General features: G+C 44.6%; 1 long non-coding RNA gene and 1 pseudogene across 1 annotated transcript; both read left to right on the plus strand.

The window, feature by feature from the left end:
• Window positions 1-338: 338 nt before the first annotated feature.
• LOC123481150 lies at window positions 339-2,027 on the plus strand. The gene is made up of 3 exons (XR_006659175.1): window positions 339-376; window positions 1,517-1,604; window positions 2,012-2,027. It is a non-coding gene; the product is annotated as an uncharacterized LOC123481150 (long non-coding RNA).
• An 842-nt stretch (window positions 2,028-2,869) lies between these two features.
• On the plus strand, window positions 2,870-12,337 carry LOC121562523 (annotated as a pseudogene).
• The last annotated feature ends 2,012 nt before the right edge of the window (window positions 12,338-14,349 follow it).

The following is a 14,349-nucleotide window of genomic DNA, read 5'->3' on the forward strand; positions in this document are numbered from 1 at the left end:
CAAGGGCTAACCTATTGTGTGTTGTCTCGTGGTGTGCAGTTATGTCTTTTATTTTGTCAGAATTATGTTGTATATCATTTTACTTGTATTGTATAGTGTGTTGTTAGGCACTGAATGTGTGCATGCAGCACCTGTTCTCTTTGCCTGACCTTCAACTAGCAAGGTGCCCGAGAGCTGTGGCTGCACCAAGAGCTAACATATTGTGTGTTGTCTCTTCGTGTGCAGGTCGAATAAAAATTATCCAACCATCAGAATTCCAGTTGTGGCAGTGTCCTAATTACGTGACCTGCCGACTGGTCAGCTCAAGCCGACCGCCGGAGCTGTGCATGTGGATGAGGTGCACGACCTGCGCATGTGAATTTGTTGATGGCTTACTGTAAGTGAATATATACTGTAAACAGTGAAAGTGAATGTAGCATATTCATTAGATACAGGTATTCGTGCTTATTTGTATGTTTTGGATGAATTTGTTTTTTGCATTTATTTTTTTTGGTATTTGAATGCACTAAATTACATTGTATTTTAGTGCTCTGTTGAGCCATGGAAGATTCTCAAATCCATAAGACATGTTATGCTGGGGATTTTAGTGTGGGTAGAGGGAGGGGTGTCCTTCCATTTACACCAATTGTACAGTCAGCTCCTGGGAGTAGAGCGTTTGCTAGTCCTGAGTTTGCAAGCACTGGGAGGGGTAGGCTGTTTGTTCCACCTGACCAGGGTATCCCACCTCTGTCTTTTGATGTACCATCATCCACAATACTCTGTGATAATGGGACTAATCAAATGTTCTGGTCCTGTCCCCGTCTGGCAGATTAGTTGTCCACTATTTAAAACCCTTTATGAAGCATTTGATATAAAGTTGCAGCCTAGTGCAGAAATTGCTATTTTTGGAGTACCAAACAACAATCCTTCTCTGACCAATAGACAGCTAGATGCCATTGCCTTTGCCTCCCTGTTAGCCCGCAGAAGGATTTTATTGGATTGGAAATCTATCAATCCTCCCTTAGCCTCTCTTTGGCTCAAAGATCTGAAGCTGTTCCTAAAATGAGAAAAAATGAAGTTACCATTCGAGGGTCAACCAACTCATTTTATTCCTCCTGGGACCCGATGATATCCTATTTTGAACAGCTCCAAACACTTCCTCCAGATTAGTACTCTTGGCCCCACCTTGAGATTACTGCTATATAGGCCTATAAAATCACTTAATCACCTGAAATTGTTAGGCTATTACATTTTTGCTTGAAGTAACGTTGTTGTATACTTTTGTTTTGTTTTCTGACATGTAACTCAATTACTTTCCCTTTCTTTTTAAATGTGTTTGGAGGCATTCTGGGGGGGGGGGGAGGTCAAAGGGGGACTAAAAGGGGAGAAATGTACCATGTCTTTACATGTTATCTTTCATTCATTGTGAATACAAAATATATAATTTTAAAGGGAAGGCTTTGAAGCCAGATTTAGTGGATTTTGCTGTTTAGTTTTCCTCAACCTGTGTTTTGTTTCTCTCTCCTCTCCCTGTTAGATGGTGAGGCTGCTTCTCTCCAGAGGAGCCAACATTAATGCCTTTGACAAGAAGGATCGCCGAGCAATCCACTGGGCTGCTTACATGGGTGATGAGTTTACCACATCATTTACATTCTGACTAATGTCCTTTATACCAATGAATGAATGAATGAATGGACTGTGTGTTAGTCTCACAGCTCAGCTGTATGAGCCACGTCTAGTGTGTTATTATGTCAGAATCATGTACTAAGTAGGTTGATTAGATGTTTTCAGTTGTACTAACATGATGTAGGTGTTGCTTATGGTGCTGTGTACCACTGTAAACTAATCTATCTCTCCCTCTCTCTGCCTATCTCTCTGTGTTTGTATCTCTGTTTCTCTCTTAACCCCCTTACTATCTCCCTCCTCTCTCTCTCTCTCTCTCTCTCTCTCTCTCTCTCTCTCTCTCTCTCTCTCTCTCTCTCTCTCTCTCTCTCTCTCTCTCTCTTTTTCTCTCTCTCTCTCTCTCTCATAGGGCACATTGAGGTGGAACTGCTGGCCTCTCATGGATCAGAGGTGTCCTGTAAAGACAAGAAGGCTCTACACTCTCTCTCCACTCTGCAGCCTCCAGTGGTGATCAGTGTGGTCAAGTACCTCCTGGACCTTGGTGTGGATGTGAGTCAACACGCATTCAAATGTGTAGGGGGTTTTCATAATAGTAATGAAGAGAGAGAGGTTAGAGCCAGTGATTTGGACCAGGGGGTTTTCATAACCAAGTGATAAAGAGAGAGAGGTTGGACCAGGGGGTTTTCAGAACCAAGTAATGAAGAGAGAGAGGTTGGACCAGGGGGTTTTTCAGAACCAAGTAATGAAGAGAGAGAGGTTGGACCAGGGGGTTTTCAGAACCAAGTAATGAAGAGAGAGAGGTTGGACCAGGGGGTTTTCAGAACCAAGTAATGAAGAGAGAGAGGTTGGACCAGGGGGTTTTCAGAACCAAGTAATGAAGAGAGAGAGGTTGGACCAGGGGGTTTTCATAACCAAGTAATGAAGAGAGAGAGGTTGGACCAGGGGGTTTTCAGAACCAAGTAATGAAGAGAGAGAGGTTGGACCAGGGGGTTTTTCAGAACCAAGTAATGAAGAGAGAGAGGTTGGACCAGGGGGTTTTCATAACCAAGTAATGAAGAGAGAGAGGTTGGACCAGGGGGTTTTCATAACCAAGTAATGAAGAGAGAGAGGTTGGACCAGGGGTTTTTCAGAACCAAGTTATGAAGAGAGAGAGGTTGGACCAGGGGGTGAAGTGACCTGATCAGGAATGTATTGTTTTGTTCTCTCCCCCCCTCTCTCTCTCTCTCTCTCCACTCTTTTCCCAATGTTACTTGCAATGTGGTTGAACATGAAGCTTCATGAGGCCTCTAGGGTCAAGTGGTTGACGTGTGTGTGTGTCTGTGTGTGTGTATGTGTGTGTGTGTGTGTGTGTCTGTGTGTGTGTCTGTGTGTGTCTGTGTGTGTCTGTGTGTGTGTGTGTGTGTGTGTGTGTTCTGTAGGTGCTGAGATCGACTGTGAAGAAAAGAATGGAAACACACCTCTGCACATCTCTGCTCGCTACGGCCATGAGTTACTCATCAATACACTCATCACGAACGCAGCTGACACAGCCAAGTGAGAACACACACAGTTTCCAGCAAAAATGCAACATGCATCTGCAATTCTGTCATTGACCGAATTCCCGCTTGGAGACTATGCTCAACACATTGTGGTGTGTGGGGGGTTGATAGACAGGGCATTGCAGCATGCTGATGTGTTGATCTGCTGTGGGGTTTAATGAGGACTGTGATGTGGTGCTGTTTCCAATCTTAGCTGAATCAACTGTAAGTCGCTCTGGATAAGAGTGTCTGCTTAAAGTCTAAAATGTAAAAATGTGTTGCAGGCGAGGCGTCCATGGGATGTTCCCCCTCCACCTGTCTGCTCTCAGTGGGTTCTCTGACTGCTGTCGGAAGCTCCTCTCATCAGGCTTTGATATAGACACCCCTGACGACTTTGGAAGGACCTGTTTACATGCTGCAGCAGCTGTTGGGTGAGTGGACTGGTCCAGGCTTTACACCAAGGAATATTTAGTTCATGAACTGGAAAGCCACCAGAAAGAACAAACACATATTCACACTCTTACATTTCACATTGTTTAGCAGTATTAAAAAAATCGTATAGATCATTAGTGCGGTATCATTTCTGTATAATGTGGTTCCATGCCATGGTGGTATTGACTTGCGCTCTGGTCTAAATTGTCTTTATATCTTCTTGAAAGAGAAGAGAAACCTGCAAACTGCTCTTGCTAGTATCACTTTTGTATTATTGCTTTTATTAGCATTATAAAAACAGTGATACTAGCAAGAGCAGTGTACGGGTTTCTCTTTTCTTTAAGGTTCTCATTGTTACCATCCACCTGATAGCTCAGAGTGGGGCTTTCTGAACTTGATATTTGTTAAATAAGCTGAGGAGGTATATTTGAATCCACCTGATAGCTCAGATGTGAAAGGGCCTTTCTGAACTTGATATTGTTAATCCACCTGATAGCTCAGATGTACGAGGGCCTTTCTGAACTTGATATCTTGTTACCAGGAACCTGGACTGTCTGAATCTGCTGCTCAACACAGGGGCAGACTTCAACAGAAAGGACAGCTTCGGAAGGTCTGTCTGTGGCATCAAATAACTTTCATATGTGATCTTTATGATAATGGGGAATATAGTATAGGGGCATATAGGAATTATTATGGGAAATATTGGGCGGCAGGTAGCCTAGCGGTTAAGAGCGTTGGGTCAGTAACCGAAAGGTTGCTGGTTCAAACCCTAGCTGACTAGGTGAAAAATGTGTCTATGTGCACTGCAGCAAGGCACTTAACCCTAATTGCACCTGTAAGTCGCACTGGATAAGAGTGTCTGCTAAATGACGTAAATGTAAAAGTAAATGTTTTACAGCTCCAATAAGCTGTTTCTGTTGTTGATGTTGAATGGTTTCTGTGCGTTCTTCTAGGAGTCCTCTGCATTATGCGGCAGCCAATTGTAACTACCAGTGTCTGTTTGCCTTGGTGGGGTCTGGGGCCAGTGTGAACGATCTGGATAAAAGGGGTTGCACCCCGCTCCACTACGCTGCTGCCTCCGACACAGACGGAAAGTACGTCTCACACCTCTCTTACTGTTGTGTGTGTTGTGGTGCCATGACCTTTCACATTTCACTGTAGTCTGGAGAGTATGTTGTGGTGCCATGACCTTTCACATTTCACTGTAGTCTGGAGAGTATGTTGTGGTGCCATGACCTTTCACATTTCACTGTAGTCTGGAGAGTATGTTGTGGTGCCATGACCTTTCACATTTCACTGTAGTCTGGAGAGTATGTTGTGGTGCCATGAACTTTCACATTTCACTGTAGTCTGGAGAGTATGTTGTGGTGCCATGACCTTTCACATTTCACTGTAGTCTGGAGAGTATGTTGTGGTGCCATGACCTTTCACATTTCACTGTAGTCTAGAGTATGTTGTGGTGCCATGACCTTTCACATTTCACTGTAGTCTGGAGAGTATGTTGTGGTGCCATGAACTTTCACATTTCACTGTAGTCTGGAGAGTATGTTGTGGTGCCATGACCTTTCACATTTCACTGTAGTCTGGAGAGTATGTTGTGGTGCCATGACCTTTCACATTTCACTGTAGTCTGGAGAGTATGTTGTGGTGCCATGACCTTTCACATTTCACTGTAGTCTGGAGAGTATGTTGTGGTGCCATGACCTTTCACATTTCACTGTAGTCTGGAGAGTATGTTGTGGTGCCATGACCTTTCACATTTCACTGTAGTCTGGAGAGTATGTTGTGGTGCCATGACCTTTCACATTTCACTGTAGTCTGGAGAGTATGTTGTGGTGCCATGACCTTTCACATTTCACTGTAGTCTGGAGAGTATGTTGTGGTGCCATGACCTTTCACATTTCACTGTAGTCTGGAGAGTATGTTGTGGTGCCATGACCTTTCACATTTCACTGTAGTCTGGAGAGTATGTTGTGGTGCCATGACCTTTCACATTTCACTGTAGTCTAGAGTATGTTGTTGGCCGTGTTTGAATACATACTAGTGTTAAATCTGCAGTGTGAAAGCTTGGCCACGTCTCCTTTGGGAAAGTGTCTCTGCTTGCTTATCTGTCTGTCTTGATGTTGGTATAATGATTAGTGAACTCTTGACCTCTGACCTCTAGGTGTCTGGAATATTTGCTGCGAAACGACGCTAACCCAGGGATCAGGGACAATCAGGGCTACAACGCAGTCCATTACGCGTCTGCGTACGGACACCGCCTCTGTCTGGAGCTGGTGAGTCAGAACCACAGGGGACTAGACGCCCTGCATTCACAGACCATTTTGTCTGCGTCCCAAATGGATGTAGGGCCCATAGGGCTCTGGTCAAAAGTAATGCACTATATAGGGAATAGGGTGCCATTTGGGACAGACGTTGATATTCAGTAGGTTTTAAGGTGTGGTTGCATGTTTGTCGTGGCCGCATCGTCACTCTTGATGTTCTTTTTCCAGATTGCAAGTGAAACACCTTTAGATGTGGTAAGTACCAGTTGGTTACTTTTCCTCACACTAGCTTGTTTAAGATACGAATGCAACACCCCAGTATGTCTGCAGGGGCTGGACACTGAGATTTACAACATGAAACATGCTACTAGACTAACCTTCAAAGTAAATATGTTACAAGTCTAAACTGGCCCGTCCTTGTCTTTCCCCAGCTAATGGAAACCTCAGGGACAGACATCCTGAACGACTCTGATGTCAGAGCTCCCATCAGCCCCCTACACTTAGCTGTGAGTAAAGCCTACCTGCTCCTGTAGGGGTCTCGCCACATGACAAATGGCACCCTATTCCTATTTAGTGCACTACTTTTGACCAGAACCTTATGGGCCCAGATCAAAAGTACTGCACTACATGGGAAATAGGTTGCTATCTGGGATGCAGGCATGGTGTTGTTTTTCCACGAAAAGTTGATTGTCCAGACACTCACACACCATGTTCCTATCTGTTCCTGATTAGTGTAAAATACATGCATATTTTGACACGGTGATGATGAGGATGATTTCCTTATTTTGCCATTTGAGTTAATCAACCTCCAACAGAGGAGTAGTAGTGTGTTTGTTTCTAAATCTCACGCTTGGCAGGGACCTTCGATGTTGATGCTGGGCGGGAGAAAAAATGGGCACCCGATTTGAGAGACACTGGTCTACTTTAGAGGTCTAGGACTGTTTCTGTTCAGGCATACCACTGGTCTACTATAGGACATTGATTATATTAGGAGTGTATATCTGTTCAGGCATACCACTGGTCTACTATAGGACATTGATTATATTAGGAGTGTATATCTGTTCAGGCACACCACTGGTCTACTATAGGACATTGATTATATTAGGAGTGTATATCTGTTCAGGCATACCACTGGTCTACTATAGGACATTGATTATATTAGGAGTGTATATCTGTTCAGGCATACCACTGGTCTACTATAGGACATTGATTATATTAGGAGTGTATATCTGTTCAGGCATACCACTGGACTTTGCTTCAGACTGTGTGTTTGTTTCCATTCAGGCGTACCACGGCCACCACCATGCTATGGAGGTCCTGGTTCAGTCTCTGCTGGATCTAGACGTGAGGAACAGCCAGGGGCGCACCACTCTGGACCTGGCTGCCTTTAAAGGCCATGTGGAGTGTGTTGACGTCCTCATCAACCAGGGAGCCTCCATCCTGGTTAAAGACTTCACCCTGAAGAGGACCCCCATCCACGCTGCAGGTACGCATAGGATATCACGTAAGACCTAGAGATTCTGTCATTCAAAAGTTTTCCTTACCAAGATGGACATTTGTTTGGTCATGTTGCTAGGATGCCAATGTCCACTCTAGGGATATTATATAGCATAGTGTGAAAATGCCCACTACACACTGATCTAAGGTCATTTTTTGTCATTATTGCTGAGGATCTGGGGAGGGTAAGCTGATCCTAGATCAGTGCACAGGGGGACTTCTATCCAGAGCCAGGTACACAGCTAGCAGGTGACAGGCTTCGAGGGCCTCAGCCCCAAAATGTTTTATTATCTGCTGTGTTAACATCATGAGGATGTCATCTACCAATACCACTGTTCTAGAAATCTGTCTGTTCATGTGAAGGTAATAGTCGTCCAGCAATCAGCTCATATCCTCTCTGTTTAGCCTCCTCTAGCTACCAACGGTCAATCATCTCACATTCTTATATCCTCTCTGTTTATCCTCCTCTAGCTACCAACGGTCAATCATCTCACATTCTTATATCTTATATATATTTTGACACTAGGCCTACGTCCCAAATGGCACCCTATGCCCTACTTGGTGCACTACTTTAAACCAGAACCCTATGGGCTCGGGTCAAAAGTAGTGTACCATATAGGGAATAGGTTGCCATTTGGGACTCTGGTTATTACCAGTTTGTAATATGACCTTGTTGTCTTGTGTATCAGAACCCCTCTGATGCTGTCGGTGCTGAGCGGACACACAGACTGTTTGTACTCACTGCTCAACAAGGGAGCCAGCGTAGAAGCCAAAGACAAGTGGGGCAGAACAGCGCTACACAGAGGGGTGAGGAGGAGAGCTGGCTGTATACGCTCACACACAGAAAGAGACGGGGAGGCTCAAATATACATATTATCTTCAGAAAAGTAGTTGTCCATGGGTAGTGGTGTATTCATCCCTGTAGGGGGACCTGCCTCAGACATCATTTGTAATAATTGATGATTCATTATTATATCATTGATTATTAGTTATTCAAATCCATTCTTGTCTCCCCGCCCTTCCTCCCAGGCGGTGACGGGTCATGAGGAGTGTGTGGAGGCCCTGCTGCAGCACAGCGCCAGCTTCCTGGTTCGGGACTGTAAGGGGGCGGACCCCTGTCCACCTGGCGGCGGCATCCGGACACATCGGGGTGCTGGGGGGGGCTCCTACACGCCGCCCAGTCAGTGGAGACCCTCCCCGTCATCACAGACAACCAGGGCTACACGCCACTACACTGGGCCTGCTACAACGGTACGTACTGGACTAACGGAACACTAGATCTTTTCTGATTTTCTCTCTTCAGCACCGTAAACATGTCCCTGAATTAGGCAGGCCATACAACGGTACGTACTGACTAACTGGACTGTAGCTCTGTTCTCTCCTCCATGAAGTGTACACTCATTCACTCCCTCTTGTGGCTTGAAAAGCATTCGATTGGTGTGGACGGAGCCATGTGGGGGAATGAACAAGGCTACAACAGAATTAGGGGTTATGACTCTCAGTGGAGGACCTTACACTGAAACAGGACTTTGTCAGGGATTGACATAGCATATGTTGTAGCTAAAACATCTTTTGTGACTTCACCATTGTCAGATGTGTAGCTTTCTCTGAGAGTATTGTTGTGGTCTGCAGCGACGTCATCTTTTTCCTGTATGAATCAATCTTCCACTAGGCCATGACACGTGTGTAGAGGTGCTGCTGGAACAGGAGGTTTTCCACAAGACCGAGGGCAACTCGTTCAGCCCCCTCCACTGTGCTGTGATCAATGACAACGAGGGGGCTGCAGAGATGCTGATTGACACTCTGGGGCCGGCCATTGTCAACGCCACTGACACCAAGAACCGGTAACTACAGCACATGACAAAGTCCTTTTCTTCTGGAGAATAATGTTGTTTTGGGAATAAAATGACCTCTGGGGTTGGATGAGGGATTGTAGATTACTTTTAATACATCTATTAGTGATTTTATATTTCTATGGTATAAACAGGGTTAATTGAACAAACTTGTTTATAACAGTCCTACATGATGTCGGTGAAATAAGTTTCCTCTCTCTCCAGGACCCCCCTGCATGCGGCGGCTTTCACGGACCACGTGGAGTGTCTTCAGCTGCTGCTAGGCCACAACGCCCAGGTCAACTCCCCCGATGCCTCCGGGAAGACCTCCCCTCATGATGGCTGCTGAGAACGGACAAACCAACGCTGTCGGTACGCAGCCCCCCTCTCCTCCGCTTTGCCTCGCCCAGCCGGCTTAAGTTCAACATGTCTGTTTTACATTTTAATAAGTCGCTTCATTTCCTAATTGAGTTTCTTTATGTTTCTCTGTCTGTGTCAGAGCTGTTGGTGAGCAGTGCCAAAGCAGAGCTCACCCTGCAGGATGCAGTCAAGAACACTGCTCTTCATCTGGCCTGCAGTAAGGTGAGCATCCCCACATGAAGATGACGTTCATCTGAACAGTTGGCTCTCTCTGGTTTAAATTTTGGTCTGACATGTTTGACTCTGGTTTTTAAAGGGGCATGAAACCAGTGCTTTGTTGATATTGGAGAAGATTACAGACAGGAACCTCATCAACTCGACTAACGCAGCCTTACAGACGTACGTATGGTTCAGCTGTATTAATTGGGCCAGAAGAGGTCCTCTGTGCTCAGCTGGTAGAGCACGGCGCTGACGCCAAGGTAGTGGGTTCGATCCCCGGGACCACCCATACACAAAAAAATGTATGCACGCATGACTGTAAGTCGCTTTGGATAAAAGCGTCTGCTAAATGGCATATTATTATTATAATTAGAAGAAGTGCACTATATAGGGAATAGTCTGGCATTTGGGAGGTATCCTCATTTGCTGCTGGCTAATCTGACGGTACTTTCTCCTCAGGCCGTTACACGTTGCAGCCAGAAATGGTCTGACGGTGGTGGTTCAGGAGCTACTAGTGAAGGGTGCTAGCGTGCTCGCAGTCGATGAGAATGGTAAGATCCATAACGCTAACACCGTTTTCTTCTGTACTTCTCTTCTCAATGTGTCCACAAATGTTTCTCTCTAGTCCACTGCTTGGTTATTGTCTTAACTTTGTGTCATGTTTTTCACCAAAAGTGTTGTAGTAAACGGTGATGCTCCTGAAGTGACCCTCTGCTGTTCTGTTTGAACCCCTCAGGTTACACGCCTGCCTTGGCCTGCGCCCCCAACAAAGACGTGGCGGACTGCCTGGCTCTGATCCTGGCCACCATGATGCCCGTGTCCCCCTGCAACCCGGCGCCCAGCCTGTCCTTCAGTGCCATTAACCACTACACCACCAGCCCCTCCAAGAGTGTGACCTTCGACAGCCTGCCCGTGCTGCGCAGCGAGCACAGCTCCTACTGCAGCTTCAACAACATCGGCCACCGCGACCACGATGGAGGCTTCTACAAGGATGAGGAACTCAACGACTCAGACTCAGAGACATACTGAGGGGGGTGGTGGTCGCTGCCCAGGAGGGGAGCCAAGGGCAGGCGGATGGACAGTGAAGTGGGGCAGAGGCCACAAACAAATCCACACATACACACCGTGTCTTAAATCACCATAGCCAGCTTTGGGAGGGCACGAGCCGAGACAGTCCGCACAGGAGCCTTAAGAGTCCTGCAGATGGAGAGAGAGAAATGGAGGGAGGGAGGGAGGGAGAGGGGGAGGCACAACAGGCTGGCTGGCCACACTCATCCTCTCGTACCACCAGGTGTCCTTCCAGCAGATACTGGACTTCAGAGGAACTGCTGCTGCTATACCCCACCTTTACCTTTACCCACAAAGGTCCTAAACGGTAGAAACTGTCCAGCCAACAGACAGACGGACACCTTATGACGGCAATAACCTGTAGTCCAAGGGGATAGTAGCACTTCACTGAGTGAAAAACAGACATGGACCAAAAGATGTGGAAGAAGCCTTTTCAAAACCTGTTTTGACAGTAGAAATGGGATTGAGCGTTTTGGGCTGAGAAAAAACATAAGGAGTGATGTTTCATTTAAGTTTTATGAGAGTGATGGTCATGTTTATCCGCACACTAAGACAGTCAGAACGCACCTAGCCTCTTGTCTGTAATCCATGTGGGAGGAGGGGAAATCATTTATTTTTTATGAACAAACATTTTAATAAAGTCATTCATGTCTTAAGCTCCTGACCCTCTGTGGGAACCAAAAAATCGTAGTATTTGCTCTCATGAGTAATTTCAAAGAATTTCCATCCAATGGCACCCTATTCCCTTTATAGTACACTACTTAAGACCAGGGCCCATAGGGTTCTGGTCAAAAGTAGTGTACTCTATAAAGAATAGGGTGCCATTTAGATTTTGCATTTGTATGTGAGCGACAGGACTTTTTACATTTGCGTTATTAAACCTACCTGTCCTTTGCCCTCTAGAAAATATTTTAGAAAGTAAATGATTAATTCATGTATTCTTTCTTGTGATATTTATGTCATCATTTTGTGCCTTCTTTAGTTACTGAGGGGAGGTTAGGAGAGTAGGGGCAGCTGTATGAGCGAAAACAATGATGCACACTAAGTACTACAACGTTTGTGAAAAGCACTGATACTATTCCGAGGCAGAAAACATGCCTCCCTTGGAGAGGAGAAACACTGTAAACCAATGGTAGGACAGCAGCATTTAGATTTTCTTCTGTTGAAAAAAAAATATATATATTATTTGTCTTGGTCTTATAATCAATGTATTTTGACAGGTTTTGCTTGCTTTAACTTCTTCAAAAAAATGAAGCCACTCAATCCTTTTATGTGATTGCTTGTTCAATCCCTCGTTTTTGTCTCTTTTTGAAAATCATTTTAACTGGAAATATGTACAATACATATGCTATGTTCGTCAAATCAGGATCAGGAGGTTCACAGGTTTTTTCGTGTCCTTTTTTTTCTTTCAAAGGATGAAACTAGCATGTACATATGAAATAGTGACTGAATTCGAAACTCCCATGAATTCTTTCAGTATCTGAAGATTGCTGTATATTTTATGAGTAATAAAATAAAGAAATGAGTTATGTTATTTAATAATGAACTATGGGTTATCTGTTTTATGTGACAACCGCAGTATCAATTTCTAGGTGACAGTGGTGCTAATCCCAAAAGAAAGGCTACATACAACAAGGAACAAGAAGTCTATTGGCAAAGTGATGACATATTGCATGTACCTTGGCCTAACGGTGTGGGTTATGTATTTTATTTTTCATGGCGTCCTCAACATTACAGTTTTAAGGGCAACAATAGCCTAAATTTGTTTACAACTCGCAGGATTTCCATACGTGAGCTTTCAACAACACAGAGAGTTGCATCAGCACGAGATCGAAAGTGCGTCCAATCTGTACAGCATTGTTACGTCATCACTGATAAACGTTGAAACTGATCAGAAACCGCTGGAGCAGTTCAGTCTAATCCTCCCTAGTGCTGGAGGATTGCGTTTGTTTTCGCTCTGGATGCGCGTTCATTTTGGCAAGGAAATGTGCTGATTTTGCAAGGAGATGGAGAATAAAGAGTTCAAGGTAGGCATGTAATTTATTTTTAAATCTTCAATTATATTAATTACTGTGGATTAAATATTGTTTAACAAATGAAATAATGTGCTATTCATGCTGTAATATCAAACTAGAAAGTATATGGCCGGGGAGTCATGAGAGTTGGCTAAAGGTACAGTAGGGTCAAATGGGGGTCAAAGGTTATGACAGCACCTTCATAAATTCGTCCAAAATGGCACCCTATTCCCTATGTAGGCTAGTGTACTACTTTTGACCAGGAGCCATAGAAGGGTTGGCTGACATCACGAAAATGATGCTCGCACATCGATGGCCGGATGTCGTGTGTCTTGTTATGATTCTGAACCTCAGCTAACAACAAGCTGCCATGTGGGAAATCGTAGCACTATGGCATGTTTAAGCTCGTTGTATGGTGTTATTGATACCATGTCTTGTTTTGAGGTGTTTTGACTGATATCATGTCTATGCAATGACAAAAATCCGCTACCTAGCTAACCAACAACAACTGTAACAATGTATTTGAGACGAGTTCATTGTTCAAATGTATTTATGTTTGCATTAAACATTTAGAGACTAAATATAGTTTGCATGTTGTCAACAGTCTAAGTCAAACCCTGTCTATTTTGCCCCATAGTTGCATGCCAGTTTTGTTGCTTAACAACCAACCCCTCTATAGAGTCCCACAGTGGAGGTGTGATAATACCCATAAAATCTAGCGGTCAAACAGGGAAATGGTTCCAATCGTTTTTCCACCATTCATTTTTCCCATAGGCGATTTTAGAAACACATAAAATAAGGGCTGTATTTCGTGTAGGCTTACCCTGGCGTGACGTTTTTGTAACCATGTAAATCTCTCTCGGACAAGTTGATGTATTTGATGTATTTTTCTATTACATGTATGACATTTCATTGAGATGTTTTGTGTTTTAATGATGCAAAATTGAATTACAGCCTAACTCTGCTTTCTGTTGTCGCCATCAGGCTGCAGTGGTGACCTTCACTACCGTGACCCACAAGGATGAAACTTCCCAGACCAGCCTCACCCTCAGCAGGGGAAAGAGAAGCTACCCAGACCTACACACCTTTGTGCAGGACATGAAGGACGAGTAAGTTGCTCTTTGGCTTCCCCATGCATCCCCTAGATATGTTCCCTATCTCAATTGCATACTCCTCGTGTCCTCTCTTCTCAAAACCCATTGGATGAGAAAGCCAGAGGTCCCGCCCTTCTGACCTTCTCATCCAATGGGTTTTGAGAAGGAGGCGAGGAGATTGAGAGTCTCCCATAGTCTCAGGCCAATACAAAGGACTCAACGGACCAAATAACCAATCAGGGATGTCTGGGTGTGGCCTAGTTCCATAGAGGTCCATCCATAACGTAATCTAAAATCATAGAGGTAATGTCCATCCATAACGTAGTCTAAGATAATAGAGGTAATGTCCATCCATAACGTAGTCTAAGATAATAGAGGTAATGTCCATCCATAACGTAATCTAAAATAATAGAGGTAATGTCCATCCATAACGTAATCTAAGATAATAG

This window comes from Coregonus clupeaformis, unplaced genomic scaffold (genome assembly GCF_020615455.1).
Source record: "Coregonus clupeaformis isolate EN_2021a unplaced genomic scaffold, ASM2061545v1 scaf0883, whole genome shotgun sequence".
In the NCBI taxonomy this organism is placed as follows: Eukaryota; Metazoa; Chordata; class Actinopteri; order Salmoniformes; family Salmonidae; genus Coregonus; species Coregonus clupeaformis.